At 52.6% G+C, this 12,250-nt stretch overlaps 1 protein-coding gene across 4 annotated transcripts in view; it reads right to left on the minus strand.

Annotated features, from left to right (window-relative positions):
* SIK3 (SIK family kinase 3) overlaps positions 1-12,250 on the minus strand; it is an 84,159-nt gene that overhangs the window by 71,271 nt on the left and 638 nt on the right. The window lies entirely within an intron of this gene.

The raw sequence follows: 12,250 nt of genomic DNA on the forward strand, positions 1-12,250 counted from the left end.
GTATTTATTAAATGTGACCATAAACAGTGTTTGGTGAAAGCCTGGTATCTACGACGAAACAGTTAATTCTAATGCCATGAGGCCAAGAAGTACAAAACATGAAGCAGACTGGTGAAACGCAGCGCTAAAGAGAAAAACCCTACTTCAGCTGCAGTTCTTGCCTTGAGGACAAATTCAAAGAGCAGACAACAGGGATAAGCAAATTTTATAAAATATTCTTGCTCTCATTGCACTTCTAAAGTTGCTATTCTTTTTCTTTTCATATCTGAGCTCTGTCAAACAGACAGTCCAACTGCAATTTCTGCGTTCGCCCTCAGAAGGGCTCGTGGCAGGCGGGCACAGGGTCCCCCCGGAGCCACCGCAGGGCCGGCGCGGGTGCAAGCCCGCATCCGCCACTCGCCTCGCTGGTGGCACCCCTCCAGTGACTGCCACTTTTGTCCCACGAAGCATGTGAGAGTCACAACCCATGACGAGCCCAGCAGTAATTGCTGTATCAATTTCGACGCTCCGCCAGCCAGAGCAACGCCTGTAACTGTAAACCATAAACCTTTTAATATCCCGCTCAATTATGAAGACAACTCCCAAGCAGCAGCAGCACCGCAGCAGCGTCGCTCGGAGCCCGCTGCCATTGATTCCACCGTGAGCGGGGGCCTGGCTGGGGATGGCCAGACCACACGGGGAGAAGCTGTGTTGAGAGACACCGTCACGGGGGCCAGAAGCAGAGACGGCCCTTCCACGTGTCACTAATGATGCCAGTGCTGCTCAACCCCTTTCTTGCGACCTCAGTGAAGAGCTCAAAACGCTGGAACACACGGAAGGAGAAGGCAGATGAGCCAGCTGATGGCGTGCCATCAGAATGTGATTCAGGGCTAGTGCAACCCACAGGCTGTTCGCAAATCCAGGAGAAAGAGCCCAAGAATTAAGCAACTAAATCAGGCACTGTCGTATGAAGTAGTCTTACAACCACTCTCTTATTTCCAAACAAGTATCAAGGAAAGGTAAACAATCTGAATGACTGTTTGGAGTTCATAAAACATTCCCATCCACTGCAGCCTTTCAACAGCAAGTCAGATGCTTTGCTGAAGGAAGAATGAGATCAGCAGAACCCACTTCCAATCCCCGCCGCCAAACCCTGCCGTTCGCCGTCACCTTACCAGCCCTTTACACCGAAGGCAGCTTTTCTTGCCCAGGAATTCGGGGCAGGGTTTGGAGAGGCGCAGGCACAGAGCCTCCAGCAGGCTCCCACCTTGCTCCACTCAGACCTGACCCGCTTTTGCCTCGCTGGGCTGTGAGCTGGGCTTTGTTGCCATGGTGAAAGCTCTGACACATTTCTTTTTCCCACTAGTTTCCTGCTGCACTACAAACTACCGATGCTCTGCACCTCGCTGTTTATCAGTGCGGTGACAAGGAACCCCACCACCCCCCACACAAGTGAATACAGATTCGGCCAGGCACTGCCCTTGCCTGGTCACTCTGCCAACAGCATTTCTCAAGGCGACTTTAGTTACGCCTCTAGTAAGTAGCATCCCTCTTGCCTCAGCTGTATCAGGGTGGCTTTGGTACTCTGGGTTTTCTCAGGACGTGCAAGATTCGATACACTTTCGAAGGGTTTATCTTGCACCCTAAACCCACCTGCCTGTAAATTAAGCCCTACAAAAGTTCAAGAAATTTGATCATCACCCAAAAATGCCGCTCCAGAAGAAAAAAATGCATGCCTGTCCAGGTTTTGATTGCAACAACTGATAATCCCAGTCTTAGGATGACCTGAGAGCCAAACTGGGAGCGCCGAGTCCCTGCTGTCACACAGACTCTCACGTCAGCTTCCACTCCCGCACTGACCGGCAAGGTGCGAGAGCTCTGACCGCTGGAACAACGCAGGATTCTTGTAAACCTTGATCTACAACACAGAACAGGCAATTCTGCTCACAGAGCAAAGCGTGTTGCCATCCTCAAACCACACATGAATTTTAGTCCTGCCACTTCCCACATGTTTTAGGAAGCAACACTAACAGCTGCTTCCCCATCCTCCTGGAGACTGAAGCAGTCAGCAAATCCCATACACTTCTACAGGCCCTTGCAGGAGTCACCCACCAACCTCGTGTCCTGAGAAAAAACAAACAGTCTTTGCACACGAAGGATGATCAGCTTCCGTATGTTCTCAAGCAGCTCTGAGATTCTCAGCTGAAGTTTTCCCAAAGAAATACTTGGTACAAATCTGATGTTGTTCCACGGGCTCTACCAGCACATCTTCTGAAGCATTTTTTCCCCAAACTGCTTGTCTCGCTGTTGTCAGATTCGGGGTAAAGCACACAAGAGTGACCACTGCCACCCAAAAAGATGGACTAAAGGGTGTGTTTCACCAGGAAACTCACGAGTACGGGACAACACAGGGGTTTTCCAGGTCTCTGAAAGCTTCTCGGAAGGAACTAGACAACTTAGTGACCCTCATAATTAAAGGCTGCATCCCACCCTTGGCTTAAAAAAACATGGTACAGCCTCAAACACCATACTACCACTCCCGAGCCACCATATTTCCCTTTGAGCTGACATGAAGGAATTAACTTTATACCCAACTGTCTCAATGGCCCATGGCAAGTGAGAACAACGATCCAATTTTGTCTGCGGTACCAAACTGGGCCCAACAGCGCACACACACAAACAATGGAAAGTAGAGATTAAGGCCCACATTGTCTAGCAAATGACTCAGAAACTGCAGAAGCGCCTACTAAGTGGGAAACTACCTATAGTCAGTCTTCACTTGTCTTTTTACTGTGTAATAGGAGTCTCAACTTGGCTGAAAAAATATTAATATTTTGTTCTGACTAAGCATAGGCTTTGCCCCGTACTTCAGCTGCTGTGGGAAACGCACTCCCCTGCAGCTCCGCCAGGGCAGCGGGCACACAACACCCACACCGCAGCAAGCCCGTGGCGGTAGCGACCGAGATTCCCTTCTCCTCCCCCAACTCTGGATTTTCTTTCCAATATAAAACAGCTGAACTCACCAGCAGAAGGGAAAAGTCTTTGGCTTTATCTCACACTTCCCGAAGCAGCTCAGGTGAAAGAACCTCCACAGAAGCCAAATATTAAAATTCTTGTACAGAGATGGAATCAGAATGATTTGTATAGGTTTCCAATGGGATTGTCCTTGAAAACAAACAGTTGCTGTATAACTGACAACCCTCTCGCTGTGTCAGAATGCTTGAGATGCACGAGCATAGATGGGCTTTGTACAGCCAAGAACATACTCCTTCATGGCTACTGGGTAACGATTGTATTTGTTTAATGGAACATTTACATGTGCAAAGAACCAGTAGCACAAGCTACACTATACAGCACTCAGCCTTACTGGGGGGAGCGGGGGGGAACCCCACGACCTGCAAAAGTGCAGAAACCAGCTACAGCTGTTACCAGCCTCGGGGACGCAGAAGACACCAGACACAATGGAGGCTTCCCGCAGAAGAGCACTATTGTCTTCTGGCCACCTGGTAAGGAGAAGACCTTCCACAAACCGAGCGGCACATGATCCTTTCCCCATTCCCAGGCAGGGGAGAGGCTGGGACGGTTCCCCGCAGCAGCCGGCGGGGCTGCAGCGCACTGCATGGGCAGCGTCTGCGTGAGGAGCAGCCTTGGCTGGGCTGGGGGTGCCGGGCGCTGCCGGAAGCCCCAGCCGTCAGCGGCACCTCCAGCCGAGCTGATAACCTCGCCAGAGCCACTCGCCAGATTACAGCCCCAGGCTTTCCTACAAGCGCAGCTGGAGAGGAAAGACTAAGTACGAAGGCTAATACTTTTCATCTTTGGTTGCTGCCAGTGCTACTGAGCTTAAACTGCAATTTGGGAAGCGCAGATACACGGTCACGCTGTCAAGGCCAAAAGGCAAACACCTTTCTACAGCACGAATTCCTTCAGTGCAAAGGTAACGTCGGAGCAGGTCAGAGACCAGTGCCTCTTTCCGCTGTGGTAGTGCACAAAGCCAGCGCGGACATTTCAAGACTTACACGGCCAACAACTTAGCTCAGTAGTTGAACAGGCAACTGCCCAGCTGGTTTCACCTGCAAGGCAATAGTGATCGCAGGCCTCAAGGCAAAGGTAAGCACAAACCCTTTCCCAAAGAGACAGCAAGGACGAGGAGCAACAAACACGCAATGAAAGATGGCATCACTAAAGGAAAGTGTGGACCAACGTCTTGGTAAGAGTCTAGACACACAGATGATGAGAGGTATTTTTTCACTTTCGTTATGATGCAGTCCATTCCCCAGGAGATCTGAACAGGCAGGCCTACCTCCCCTTGCACACCCGCGCTACCCTAGCGAGGGCCACCAGCACCACTCCAGACCCCCGCAAGCCTCCTGCGGCAGCGCCGTACCCAAAGCAACCGCATCCTCCCGGCCCACGGACGGGAACTGGCCGCAGATGAGCATCGCTGCTGCCGTTCAGCGCGTTATCTGATCAGACTTCACAATTACATACAGCTTGCCAACTTACTCCTTCCATTAAAAAAAGACTCAGATGTTGCAAAATTAGTTTTTAGGTGAAGACTCATCAACTTCAATTCAGCGGCCTTTGCCCATCAGCAAGAAGCCTCAGGGCTTGAAGACACTGTCCCCTGAGAGGGACCAGAAGCACACCTGGAACTACCCGAGGAGCCTGAAAGCAGGCAAAAAAGTGAGAAACACCTCAAGCTAAATGACGGTAGACCCCCGAGCCTTAAACCCCCTCCCTGTGCCCGCACTGCGCTGGCCATGGCTCTTCCACCCACCCGACACTGTTCTGCCTCTCCCCACGTCACATACGTATTTCCGCACACACGGTCCATGCGCGGGAAGAGGCTCTCCAGGAAGCGATACAGCTGAAAGTCCGAGGCAGCCAAAGAGCCAGCACAGGCTGAGAGAAACTTGCTTAGGTAAGGAAAAACCTTAAAAAAATGCGTCTTCCCTCCTGCTGCAGAAATCCACGTGCACTTCCTCAGCCTTGAACACACTTCACTGGGTCCGTCTCATTCAAGACTACTTCCAATAGGCCTAACCATATTTTAAAAGTTATTGGAATGAGACATGAAACATCCATCTGTTTGCTGAAAGGCAGCAGACGTACGCAGCCTCCAGATCCAGACTTTAATTGCCGTACTTTAATCTGCTGCCGCAGCCCCCCATTCTCTTTTATTCCCAGGAGCTCCAAGGCGTGCGCTCTCCTAATGGAGTCCTGACAGTCGCCCTGCGCCTGGCGCTCCGTCAAACCACTCCAGCCTCCAGCTCCGGGCCCGCAGTCGCACGCTGATACCCTACAGAGACTCCTTTTCTTCTAAACGAGCTTCAAAACTCAATGATTAATGTACTGTAACTGCATTGGATACTTTAAGAAGTTGAAGGCAGAGCTTCTGATTGCCAACCCGTACAGGAAAGGGGCAAACGTCGAGGAGATACTGAACTACAATGAAAACATTAAATTGGACTGTCAATAACACAGCCGTCTTCTGCATTACACAATACCAAAACTGAGGCCAGTGGCTTCATCCATCTGCAAACCAAGACAATACCTTGAGGCACGCAGACGACTTCTGTGAGTGGGCCCGAGGTGGACGGGTGAGGCAGGATTCAGCCGCCTTGCTTTGGGAGGTTGCTCAGGCCAGGCTCTCACTCCGGTCACTGGAGAGCAACGGGCAGTTCCTTTCCTGCGACCTGACATGGTTCAGGGTGCACTGAATCACCCTCCAGACGAGCCGCCTCCTCCCACCGGTCGGCCCCAGGCTTTCATATCCAAAGCCAGGTGAAATGCATCCCGCTTCACCCGCGCCCTCCCCTGAGCCAGAAGACCATTTCAGGAGGGAAATTCAGGAACTTTCAGGAAGAATATCTGCGCTCCCACCACCTGCACACGATAACCAAGTCGCATCAATAATCAGCGCTACCACCACCGCAAACTACAGACTGAAGCCCACCTCTGCATAGCGAGGCTCCGTACCTCCACGGGGACGCTGAGTCGCTCCGGACACAGCCGTGCTACGCAAGGACCACGCCTTTCCCACAGTTCTTCAGCGTTATGAGACCCCCATCCCCAACTCGCACCTGCCCAGGCTGGTAACCGTCCCCAGCGCCGGACGCAGAGGCTGCCGGGACAGCCAGAAGCAACAGCAACATTTCAGCGCGATCAGGACGCGTGCTCAGCAAGGACTAAACGCTTCAAGAGAGCGTCCGGCAAGACGTGCCGCCCCCCGTCCCGGGAAAGCCGGCGGCGCCCAGCGCCATCCACCTCGGCGGCAGATGCTCGGGCTGCCCCAGGATCTCCTGCCCACCCCCTGCCCGCTGCTGACGAGCGGAGCTCAGCTCAGCTCCCCCCGCACACGCAGGCAAACGCTGCGCTATTTCTGAGCGCAACGTGTCAGTTCCACCGGGCGTGGGAGTTTGTTTGCGTGGGTTTGTGTGATTCGACTACTTTGAAACTTGGCTGAAGCCACATAATTCCCTTTTTATGGAACCCCTTTGATGGCCATTTAACAGAGAGGGCGAGGTTTAGCCTCAACTGTAGAGACTTGGGGTCAGAGTTACTAGAAAAAGACACATAATGACTAATAATGAATCAGCCTTCAGTGGTTTCTTCATTTAAGTGTTAATGCAGCATATTAAACCCCTGGACTGGGATCAGCAGAAAGGCCCTGTCTGTAATAAATGAGTACAATGGCTTAACTAGAGACTTTCCAAATTGCTCTACTTAAACCCCTGCGAGCTCCAAAGGGACACACTGGAGCCAGTTTAACCCTGGCTCACGCAGCGTCTCGTCGCCCGTGCAGACGACGGTGGGACTGACAGACGACAGCGCCCGTCGCGCTCGCAAGGGGAAGAAGTCACAGGTCACACGAGAAACTCTTCAGCCAGGGAAAACTTCCACTACGAACTGTAACTGCTGCTCTGCTGGCAGCACTGGAGCAACTTCCTAAAGCTTTACTGTCGTGGGGAAAAGCATACAGTCGTTACGCAACCATCTTGACAAGAGCAAGAAGGGGCGAGCTGCTCGGGCTAGCAGCTTTCTGCAGCAATTGCACAAGGCTGATACATGACCCAGTGAGAGGACGTGGGGAAAAAGGAGTTTAGCTGCTGCTTCTCTGTGAAAATATCTAATACCCAAGGAGCCCAGTCTCCCAGCAACATACTGCCATTTCCTCATTTCCTTCTAACACGATTCCTCCTTCAATCACAAATGAGAACACAGGCTTCAGAAACCCTAATTAGGCCTCCGCAGCATTCACAAAACCCTTGCGAGATCTCTACCAAGAAAAGAGACCCCAATCCCTTTTTATGGCGCAGCCGTTCCTCTCCCCGCTCCTGCTGGCAGCAACTACTTTTCCTCACAGGGGCAACTTCTAGACCTGCCCAAAGATGCCAGCACCCCGCTGACCGGCGCTTGCTTTGCTCCCACAGCTCCGTCCCACCTCCTGCCGTCACAGCCCCAGAGCTCTGGCCCAGGAGGACGGGATGCTGAGCAGCCAGGCTGCAGAGGCACCCACCCCAACCCCCAATTAATCTAATAGCAACACAGCTCAGAAGTAGGCCCTAATTATCTTGGCTCTTTCAGACCACTCCCCCTGCCCAAAAGGCTCAAGGCAGGCCAGGTGCCCAAGGCCCCCTTGTCACCATGCCCCTGCAGGGATGTTACCGCCGTCCGCTGGCTCTCCTGGCCCCTTTCTATGCGTTAGCACCGTTAGACTCCTCGAGAAGGAGCCTGGTCTCAAATTTATATCCTGCTCTTGCATTAGTCTCTCGGTAATCGTATGTCACTCGCTACAGCAAGAAGGTTGTAACGGAACATCGTGTCAGCACTTCAGCCTGCAGTTGACAGGCGTAATGCCGCTGTGAGGTTTTCAGACACAGTCCCTCTAAGCCCCGCTGCGGCAGCTATGCTTAGCCAAAGCCCATTTCCAGCTTTTAGGCTTTTACGGAATCTCCCCACCAGACGAGAACTAAAACACAACTCTTCCTCAGCACACAAATGATGAGAACAAAGGCCCCGTGAGCAGCAGTATAATAGATGCCTGAGGAATTAGCGATCCACAAGCATCAGCTTTCCCTACGGCCAAAAAAAATAAGCAGCGGGACAGGTGAAGCACCGACAAACACTGAAAAAGAAAGCGATTCGGAAAGGCGACCACGCGAGGCCCTCACGTGGCTCATTACACAACGCGCGGCACCAGCGCCAAACGACTTCCATTTGACGTGACGACGATGAACCACAGCATGCCCTGCTCGGAGCTGATCACCCTGAACATGCTGCTGGAGCCCAATGCCCCCCAGAGCAGCCAAGCCTAATTATCAATAAAGTCTACCAGCCGGAATTTCATCCTGGTTTTAAGTGCCCTGGTGCCACCTCCAAGAACTGCAGTGCCAACGTTGTTCTGCTGATGATTCCAACTCACCCAAAGACAAACCACAGAAACTAAGGCGGTTCTCTCGTGGAAGGGAACACCCTCTTCAAGTAAGAGCAGAGATGCCTCCCGTTCTCCAGAAAAGGCTCAGCTCCTTCAAAACCTAGAAAAAAAAATCTGCTTCATTCTAGCCTTTCTCCAGTTGAGCTTGTGATGGTAGAAAAAAGGCTCCGTTCTGCCAAGGATAAAAGCATCACAGCTTTGGGTTGCCATCCAACACATCAACCCCAGGTAGCCACTTAAACAGGATGCCCTTACACATGATTAGTCAAACTCCTTCCCAGCTTTGCCCATTCCCTAGCTGATATTTAAAATGCTCAGGGACTCCAAAAGCGGACAACCAGCCTGGAAGAAGTTAAGACAGCACAGGAGGAAGATCACTGGACTCGGGAGGTATCCACGTTCTCCCAGGACTGTGAATTCTCATCTCCACCTCAAGAGAAAAATGGAGGCAAAAATTAATACTCATCTCCCAAGGAAACACGCAGTGCAACGGCTTGAACTCACAGAAGAAGGGAAGGCGGGACGTTTACAGCAACGTACTGCTCGCTGCAGTGGGACGGCGGCGGGGACGCTCCACAGGCTGGCTGGGTCTCCAGGCTGTGGCTGGCCCAAGGGGAGGAGGGACAGCAGCGAGCTTTGGGCATGGCACAGCAGCCACAGCGGTCCCCCTCCTCCCTCCTTGTCCCCAACAGCTCCTGAAGGCCGAAACGCAACATCCAAAGAGCAGGGGAACATACGGTACGTGCTCCGCAGTGCATTCATGAAGTCCTCTCTGTTAATGTTCACGGATCAACCCCTATGAAAAAATGTGGCGTTAAAAACAACTCCAGTGTCTGAACAGAGCTGGAATTCTAATGAAGTCGCTTGGATGATTTATAAATGGAAATTGTGTGGAAAACAATTCATTCAGTAGGTCACTCGGAAGATTTTGAGAACAGAAGCAAGAAAGGGTTTCTTGTGGGAGATGAGAAGAGACAAAGGGAAGGGGGACAGAAGGCAGGAAACAGAAAAGGAGAGACGCAGCAAGATATCCTGCAGGTGCCCAATTAATCCCAGTCAGAGAAGCGGCTCCAGTTCCTGCCCAGCCATCAGAACAGCTCTCTTACAGAGCACAAGATTCCGACTTTGCATAACCAGGGACTGAATGTAAATTGCTGGCTTGGTTAATACGTAAATTGTCGACTGTTCCCTTCTATTTCATCAGTTCCAGCAGAGACAATTATGAATACAGGCCTCCTGCCCTTTGGGATGATTAACATTCCCTTTCGTTAGTGTCCCCAACACTGCTGACCCACATTCGACTTGTGAAATTCAGTTATATGTAAACTGCAACGCTCTGTGTCAGCACTGTGTGCCAGACCATTAGAGCCAGGCGCGCACGGCACACGCTCTCCTCCTCTCTGCAAATAAACCCAGCCCTCCGTTTCAAAACGGGGAGAAAAATCCTGGTCCTTTATTTCGAGAACAGGCACCAAACTATTCTCTGCTTTTCTTTTTTAGGGAAAAGGGGACGCCGGCCAGGAATGCCGAAGCCGTTATCTTCAGATGCCACGTCAAAGTCCGTTTGACCTGGTAAATGTCCACAGGACAGGAAAATGGGCTCCAAAGCCTCATCCAGGGGCCACCTTTAAACTGACGCGCAGCGATGAGCACGAGCAGACCTAGTGATTCGCTTCACCTTCTTGAAAAGGTCTAAAAAGAGGGTACAGCGCGTTTGCAAGCTTACGCAGGCGTTCACGCTGGAACTCCTTTGGAGACGTCAGGCAAGCGCGGTTCCCAAGGAGGGGCCGTGACGAGCAAACCAGCTTTTCTCCCAGAGAATGTGACACGGGGTCAAGTTTGTGCCGGGATTCGGTGGCTATATTTGAACGCTGCCCGATTCTTCTCTGCAGCCACTACTGGAAGAGACCACCTCTGGAGGGGGCCGCCAGCACGCTCAGCAACTGGGCTACACTTGTGTTTCGTGATCAAAGAATTCCTTCAGATCGCTAAATGGGACCATTCTGCCACGGCTTTTTTTTCTCCTAAGTCGTTTCCATTAAGCCAAACTGTTAAAAGTACTACCCTGATGAAAACAAGCTCTCGGCAGCGCTATTTGGTATTCCCGCTGCCATTTAGCAAAGCCTTCCCATACAGATTCACTCTTTCCAATGCTTTTTACATCGATACCTCCCCTCTAACCTCACGACTCCCGGAGCTCGAAGCGAGTAGCTCCTTTCTCCTTCCCCACTCCTCTCCCAGAGTCAGTAGCAACGGCCCTGTCAGTGAAGGAAAAGCACTGAAACAACAGCGCGGAGGGTTTGCAGGCAAAAACAATCCATTTGCTCGCACTCCACAGGCTGGGATTTGAAAGGAAACCTGACCTCCGAGCTGAGAAAGCTTCCAGGTCAAGTTTCAGCTCCAAGCTATCCCAGCTCAGCCCGGCAGGCCCCGGCACAGCCAAACAGACGGCAGTTGTTCCAGCACAGGTATTTCCCCAGTCTCAGAGAGCGCTCAGAGTTCGGAGGGATCGTGTCTCCTCCTCGCAGCGACGCAGGGCAGCGTGCAAGCACGCCCAACCCGCCCCTGCAGCAGCCGGCACGCTGCACGAGGCTCAGCGGCAGCAGCAACCAGTACATCTACCGTCCCACCAGGAACGAGCCGCGCTGCTTCGCAAAGCCAACAGACTGCCCTCGGTCGCCTCACGGCAGTCAAAACAAGTGTAAACGGCCATTTAGCAAAGCACGAGTTTTTCAAGCTTTGCAGCCTCTTCCACTATCCACCGACCACGCACAAAACCCAGCCCTGGCCCTGTCAACGCTGAACAGGGTCTCCAGAGAAAATCTACGTGCCTTGTGCCACACTTCAGAAAAAAAAAATCAACTATTCCCATGCAAAAGATGGTCTCCGCTTGGGTACTTTGCAAAGTTCGGAGTTCGCACCGCTGAAAAAAAACCTCGACTCAACGAGGAGGCCGAGAACAGGAGCGCAACTTGTCGCTGCGGGATCAGCCTCCTGCATGCGCAGCAGCTGGGCCTATCGCCCCTGCTTCTACCAGCACCATCCTGCTTCTGAACGGGGAAAACGAGGGCCAAGCCCTGCGCAAAACAGCAGCAGCCGAAGCGCAGGTTCAACTGCAGCATCGAGCACTTGAAGGCACAGAAGCAGACGTCAGTTTATGCAAGATAGGCAAATATAACCCAATTCTGAAAAGAACTGTCCGGGAGGTGTTAAGTAACTGGTTTTTAAATAGCCCCTGAAACTAATTTTACTTAGTTATCTGGGCAAAAAGCCAGAGTTCCAACAAATGAAAGTAACCGTGGATTTATACTGATGCTTCAATAACTTAACTAACGTAACTCTTGAAATTTATAGGAGGACAAGGACAGCCCCCAAGCCACAACCGCTTTCTCGGCCTCCATCGGCAGCCTCCAGGGTGCCACTACGGTAGCCAGGAGCCGGGCAGTGGCGCGGGCGAACGGGATTTAGCTGCGGCCTGTCCGCTCCCCGCTGCCTTCCCATGCCCGGTTCCGCTTCCATCGCGGTTTTCATCCTGCGAGGGTTTCCGCACAAGTCGCCGGCGTTGCCACCGGCACGGGCAGCGAGGCAAGTCCCCTGCGAGAGCGCGGCGTAAGGAAGTCACGACTGCAGCGGCGATATTTGGGTCCCTCAGGGATCTCCCGCCGTGCTCCGGGGTAACGGAGCCGCCGAGGCGGGAGCGCAGCCCGTACCTGGAGCCCCCCGTGCGCCAGCAGCGCTCGCCCAGCCAGCCCCCGTCTCGCGTTATTCCTCGCCGTTTGCTGCGCAGCCCCGCCAGACCGGGGGGCTCCTGCCCTGCAGCCCCGCTCGCCGCCG

Source organism: Strix uralensis, chromosome 26 (genome assembly GCF_047716275.1).
Source record: "Strix uralensis isolate ZFMK-TIS-50842 chromosome 26, bStrUra1, whole genome shotgun sequence".
In the NCBI taxonomy this organism is placed as follows: domain Eukaryota; kingdom Metazoa; phylum Chordata; class Aves; order Strigiformes; family Strigidae; genus Strix; species Strix uralensis.